This window comes from Triticum dicoccoides, chromosome 4A (genome assembly GCF_002162155.2).
Source record: "Triticum dicoccoides isolate Atlit2015 ecotype Zavitan chromosome 4A, WEW_v2.0, whole genome shotgun sequence".
NCBI lineage: Eukaryota > Viridiplantae > Streptophyta > Magnoliopsida > Poales > Poaceae > Triticum > Triticum dicoccoides.
This window is the reverse complement of record NC_041386.1, coordinates 691,302,146-691,309,698: the sequence shown is the minus strand read 5'-3', so window position 1 is coordinate 691,309,698 and position 7,553 is coordinate 691,302,146.

Here is a 7,553-nt window from a genome sequence, read left to right as displayed (position 1 = left end):
TTTTATGTGTTCAAAATGCACCATTCAAAGCCACATCATCAATTTACAACCCTTTCTAACTTCATTTGTTATTTTTCATGCATTTACTAATTATTTTGAGCTATTAGACCATGAAATTGAAAAGCATTTGAAATGAACTCTGAAAAGGTTCCAAGTTGGCATGGTATCATAATTTCACCCACGTAGCATGTGCGAGAAAGTAGAGAGGCTTACGGCAAAAATTGGACGCACTTCGTGTACAAAACAGACAATCTCTTTCGAAGTATCAGGGTTTCATACGGAAACTCGTCTCTTACAAAGGGATTTCATTTTTTTGAACTTATTTGAACCCCCTTGTTTTTCCGTGTTCAAAATGCACCATTCAAAGCCACATCATCAATTTACAACCCTTTCTGACTTCGTTTCTTATTTTTCATGCATTTACTGATTATTTTGAGCTATAAGACCATGAAATTGAAAAGCATTTGAAATGAACTCTGAAGAGGTTCCAAGTTGGCATGGTATCATCATTTCACCCACATAGCATGTGCAAGAAAGTAGAGAAGCTTAAGGCAAAAACTGGATGCACTTCGTGTACAAAACAGACAATCTCCTTTGAAGTATTAGGGTTTCATACGGAGACTCGTCTGTTACAAAGGGATTTCATTTTTTGAACTTATTTGAACCCCCTAGTTTTTCTGTGTTCAAAATGCACCATTCAAAGCCACATCATCAATTTACAACCCTTTCTGACTTCATTTGTTATTTTTCATGCATTTACTAATTATTTTGAGCTATAAGACCATGAAATTGAAAAGCATTTGAAATGAACTCTGAAAAGGTTCCAATTTGGCACGGTATCATCATTTCACCCACATAGCATGTGCAATAAAGTAGAGAGGCTTACGGCAAAAATTGGATGCACTTCGTGTACAAAACGGACAATCTCTTTCGAAGTATTAGGGTTTCATACGGAAACTCATCTGTTACAAAGGGATTTCATTTTTTTTGAACTTATTTGAACCCCCTTGTTTTTCTGTGTTCAAAATGCACCATTCAAAGCCACATCACCAATTTACAACCCTTTCTGACTTCATTTGTTATTCTTCATGCATTTACTGATTATTTTGAGCTATAAGACCATGAAATTGAAAAGCATTTGAAATGAACTCTGAAAATGTTCCAAGTTGGCATGGTATCATCATTTCACCCACATAACATGTGCGAGAAAGTAGAGAGGTATACGGCAAAAACGGGATGCACTTCATGTACAAAACGGACAATCTCTTTCGAAGTATCAGGGTTTCATACGGAAACTCGTCTGTTACAAAGGGATTACATTTTTTTGAACTTATTTGAACTCCCTTGTTTTTCTGTGTTCAAAATGCACCATTCAAAGCCACATCATCAATTTACAACCCTTTCTGACTTCATTTGTTGTTTTTCATGTATTTACTGATTATTTTGAGCCATAAGACCATGAAATTGAAAAGCATTTGAAATGAGCTCTGAAAAGGTTCCAAGTTGGCATGGTATCATCATTTCACCCACATAGCATGTGCAAGAAAGTAGAGAGGCTTACGGCAAAAACTGGATGCACTTCGTGTACAAAACAGACAATCTCCTTCGAAGTATCAGGGTTTCATACGGAAACTCGTCTGTTACAAAGGGATTTCATTTTTTTTGAACTTATTTGAACCCCCTTATTTTTATGTGTTCAAAATGCACCATTCAAAGCCACATCATCAATTTACAACCCTTTCTAACTTCATTTGTTATTTTTCATGCATTTACTAATTATTTTGAGCTATTAGACCATGAAATTGAAAAGCATTTGAAATGAACTCTGAAAAGCTTCCAAGTTGGCATGGTATCATAATTTCACCCACGTAGCATGTGCGAGAAAGTAGAGAGGCTTACGGCAAAAATTGGACGCACTTCGTGTACAAAACAGACAATCTCTTTCGAAGTATCAGGGTTTCATACGGAAACTCGTCTCTTACAAAGGGATTTCATTTTTTTGAACTTATTTGAACCCCCTTGTTTTTCCGTGTTCAAAATGCACCATTCAAAGCCACATCATCAATTTACAACCCTTTCTGACTTTGTTTCTTATTTTTCATGCATTTACTGATTATTTTGAGCTATAAGACCATGAAATTGAAAAGCATTTGAAATGAACTCTGAAAAGGTTCCAAGTTGGCATGGTATCATCATTTCACCCACATAGCATGTGCAAGAAAGTAGAGAAGCTTAAGGCAAAAACTGGATGCACTTCGTGTACAAAACAGACAATCTCCTTTGAAGTATTAGGGTTTCATACGGAGACTTGTCTGTTACAAAGGGATTTCATTTTTTGAACTTATTTGAACCCCCTAGTTTTTCTGTGTTCAAAATGCACCATTCAAAGCCACATCATCAATTTACAACCCTTTCTGACTTCATTTGTTATTTTTCATGCATTTACTGATTATTTTGAGCTATAAGACCATGAAATTGAAAAGCATTTGAAATGAACTCTGAAAAGGTTCCAATTTGGCATGGTATCATCATTTCACCCACATAGCATGTGCAATAAAGTAGAGAGGCTTACGGCAAAAATTGGATGCACTTCGTGTACAAAACGGACAATCTCTTTCGAAGTATTAGGGTTTCATACGGAAACTCATCTGTTACAAAGGGATTTCATTTTTTTTGAACTTATTTGAACCCCCTTGTTTTTCTGTGTTCAAAATGCACCATTCAAAGCCACATCACCAATTTACAACCCTTTCTGACTTCATTTGTTATTCTTCATGCATTTACTGATTATTTTGAGCTATAAGACCATGAAATTGAAAAGCATTTGAAATGAACTCTGAAAATGTTCCAAGTTGGCATGGTATCATCATTTCACCCACATAACATGTGCGAGAAAGTAGAGAGGCTTATGGCAAAAAATGGATGCACTTCGTGTACAAAACGGACAATCTGTTTCGAAGTATCAGGGTTTCATACGGAAACTCATCTGTTACAAAGGGATTTCATTTTTTTGAACTTATTTGAACTCCCATGTTTTTCTGTGTTCAAAATGCACCATTCAAAGCTATAACCATGAAGTTGAAAAGAATTTGAAATGAACTCTGAAACCAAAGTACATACATAGTTCTCTAGAGCATTAAAACCAAAATACATACATAGTTCTCATTGAACAACATATAGCTCTCCAGAGCATCTAATTAAAACATACATTGAAATTATGTAAAACATTTCAATGCAAAAACAAATGTGATCATAACCACAACCAAGGTAACAACCGATCCAACTGCATAATGATACCAAGCCTCGGTATGAATGGCATATTTTCTAATCTTTTTAATCTTCAACCGCATTGCATCCATCTTGATCTTGTGATCATCGACGACATCCGCAACATGCAACTCCAATATCATCTTCTCCACCTCAATTTTTCTTATTTTTTCCTTCAAGTAATTGTTTTCTTCTTCATCTAAATTTAACCTCTCGACAATAGGGTCGGTTGGAATTTCCGGTTCAACAACCTCCTTGATAAATAAAATCTATGTCACATTGGTCGGCATAATTGTCATAAACAATAAATGAACCAAATAGTTATGAAAAGATAATATATACCACATCTGAATCATAGGCAGGACAAGGGCCGACGGGGGCGGATACCAAAACCATCGCACTATATAATAACAAGGAATAATAAAAGTAAGAAAATTAGACAAGTATCTATCTGAAGTCTGAATTTTTTCTTTCAGAAAGAAGATAAGAACAAGAGGCTCACCACGGTGGTGCCGGCGACGAGATCGGCGCGGGCGATCGATGGCGGTGAAGACGTGGCGGGGATAGGGCGTGACGGACCACTAAATCTAGACAAAACTCGTTGAAAATGGAGCTCGGAGGTCGAGTTTCGAGAGGAGAAAGCTTAACTAGTGTGGCACGGGCATCTCATCGAACACCTCATGTGCATAGGAGGTGAACTAGAGGACCCAAATGCCCTCCCCTCGACGGCTTGACAAAACAGAGCACTCTAGAGTGCTCTGCCGCGGCGGTGGGTATATATAGGCAAGTTATTTGTCCCGGTTCGTGGCATGAACCGGGACTAAAGCCAGCCCTTCTGTCCCGGTTCAAGCCACGAACTGGGACCAATGGTTGTGGGCCAGGAGCGAGGACCATTGGTCCCGGTTCGTGGCTTGAACCGGGACAAATGGTTCCACACGAACCGGGACCAATGCCCACGAGGCCCCGGCCGGCCCCCTGGGCTCATGGACCGGGTCTAATACCACCATAGGTGCCGGTTCTTGAAGAACCGGGACTAATGGGCTGGCCAGGCCCGAACGGTAGCCTTGTTTTCTACTAGTGTTCCTGGAGGGAATCAGATGGCCATAAAGCCTTAGAAATACTTTGCATCGCCTGCCGAGCTCGCTCGTGCATTTGCTATAGCTCTTGTAGCAGATCGCTTGACAATTCGGACACCTCCTCTTCGGGACGGCCCGTCAATATACTTACAAACATAATTATGTTAGTTCCTTCACTTGACGAACTATATAAAGGTAAGTCCAAACACATACCAAATATGCCGCCTCGCAGTTTCTTATTCTCCTTCACGGAGTCAGCTAGCTAGGCCCGCACATCTTTCAGCTCTTCGCCAAGCTGGGTGTTAGCATCTTGGAGTTTGTTCTTCTCCACCCTGACCTGTGTCAGGATACTTTCGCCCGCGGCCAGTTGCCTTTGAGCTCCTGGACCTCCCGCTTGTGCGAGTTCCGGTGCTGCCGCTATAAGATTTGCGCCTGTATTAATAACCGTGGTACATGATTATGTTTTCTCGATAGAGGGGACATTACCAGATGCCGCCTTCTTGGATTTCTCAAGTTCGGAGGTAGCTTTAGTTAGTGATACGTCCATTTTGCATCATGCTTTTATATCGATATTTATTGCATTATGGGATGTTATTACATGTTATGTCGCAATACTTATGGCTATTCTCTCTTATTTTACAAGGTTTATCATGAAGAGGGAGAATGCCGGCAGCTGGAATTCTGGGCTGGAAAAGGAGAAAATATTGGAAACCCTATTCTGCACAGCTCCAAAAGTCCTGAAACTCCACGAAAGTCAGTTTTGGAATTAATAAGAATTATTGAGCGAAGAAAGTAACACAGGGGGCCCATACCCTGGCCACGAGGGTGGGGGCGCGCCCCCCGCCTCGTGGCCCCCCTGGTGGCCCTCCGGTGCCCATCTTCTGCTATATGAAGGCTTTTACCCTAGAAAAAAAATCATAAGCAAGCTTACGGGACAAAACTCCACTGCCACGAGGCGGAACCTTGCCGAAACCAATCTAGGGCTCCGGCGGAGCTGTTCTGCCGGGGAAACTTCCCTCTGGGATGGGGAAATCATCACCATCGTCATCACCAACGATCCTCTCATCGGGAGGGGGTCAATCTCCATCAACATCTTCACCAGCACCATCTCCTCTCAAAACCCTATTTCATCTCTTGTATCCAATCTTGTATCAAAACCACAAATTGGTACCTGTGGGTTGCTAATAGTGTTGATTACTCCTTGTATTTGATGCTAATTGGTTTATTTTGTGGAAGATCATATGTTCAGATCCTTAATGCATATTAATACTCCTCTAATCATGAACATGAATATGCTTTGTGAGTAGTTACGTTTGTTCCTGAGGACATGGGTGAAGTCTTGCTATTAGTAGTCATGTGAATTTGGTATTCGTTCGATATTTTGATGAGATGTATGTTGTCTCTCCTCTAGTGGTGTTATGTGAACGTCGGCTACATGACACTTCACCATTATTTGGGCCTAGAGGAAGGCATTGGGAAGTAATAAGTAGATGATGGGTTGCTAGAGTGACAGAAGCTGAAACCCTAGTTTATGCGTTGCTTCGTAAGGGGCTGATTTGGATCCACTAGTTTCATGCTATGGTTAGGTTTACCTTAATACTTCTTTTGTAGTTGCGGATGCTTGCAATAGGGGTTAATCATAAGTGGGATGCTTGTCCAACAAAGGACAGTACCCAAGCACCAGTCCACCCACATATCAAATTATCAAAGTAACGAACGCGGATCATATGAGCGTGATGAAACTAGCTTGACGATAATTCCCATGTGTCCTCGGGAGCGCTTTTCGCATTATAAGAATTTTCCAGGCTTGTCCTTTGCTACAAAAAGGATTGGGCCACCTTTCTGCACCTTATTTACTTTCATTGCTTGTTACCTGTTACAAATTATCCTATCACAAAACTATCGGTTACCTACAATTTCAGTGCTTGTAGAGAATACCTTACTGAAAACCGCTTTCCATTTCCTTCCGCTCCTCGTTGGGTTCGACACTCTTACTTATCAAAAGGACTACGATAGATCCCCTATACTTGTGGGTCATCAAGACTCTTTTTTGGCGCTATTGCCAGGGAGTGAAGCGCCTTTGGTGAGTGGAACTTGGTAAGGAAACATTTATATAGTATGCTGAAATTTACTGTCACTTGTTACTATGGAAACTAATCCTTTGAGGGGCTTGTTCGGGGCATCTTCGTCCCGACCAGTAGAGCAAAGAGTTGCTCCTCAACCTACTGAACCTGCTGAAAATGTTTACTTTGAAATTCCTTCGGGTATGATAGTGTAACTGCTAGCTAATCCCTTTGCAGGAGATGGAACATTGCATCCCGATTTACACCTTATCTATGTGGATGAAGAGTGTGGATTATTTAAGCTTGCAGGTATTCCCGATGATGTTGTTAAAAGGAAGGTCTTTCCTTTATCTTTGAAGGGAGACACATTGACATGGTATAGGCTATGTGATGATACAGGATCTTGGAATTATAAACGATTGAAGTTGGAATTTCACCAGAAGTTCTATCCTATGCATCTTGTTCATCGTGATCGTAATTACATATATAATTTCTGGCCTTGCGAAGGAGAAAGCATCGCTCAAGCTTGGGGGAGGCTTAGGTCAATGTTATATTCATGCCCCAGTCATGACACTAGTAGAAAAGAGGGCTTTGGTCCACCCCGGGTTAGCCCATTAGTCCTTGTTCAGTCTAGAACCGGGACTAATGGGGGCATTAGTCCCGGTTCATGCGCCCAGGGGCCATGTGGGCCATTTGTCCCGGTTCGTCTGGACCTTTTAGTCCCGGTTGGTGCCACGAACCAGGACTAAAGGGTGCGATGCCCATTAGTACCGGTTCGTGGCACCAACCGAGACTAAAGGTTAGACCTTTAGTCCCGGTTCGAGCCACCAACCGGTACTAATGGGGTTTGAGGCATTAGTACCGGTTCATGGCATGAACCGGTAATACTAGAACATATACACCTCCTGAGCATATTAAAGTTGAACCTAGTATTGCTATGGTTAAAGATCTCTTGGCTGATAATATAGATGGGCATGTTATCTACTTCTGTGAGGAAGCTGCTAATATTGCTAAACCCGATGCTAAGATACATAGACCTGTTGTAGGCATGCATGTTATTTCTGTTAAAGTAGGAGATCATTGTTATCATGGCTTATGTGATATGGGTGCTAGTGCTAGTGCAATACCTATTTCTTTACATAATGAA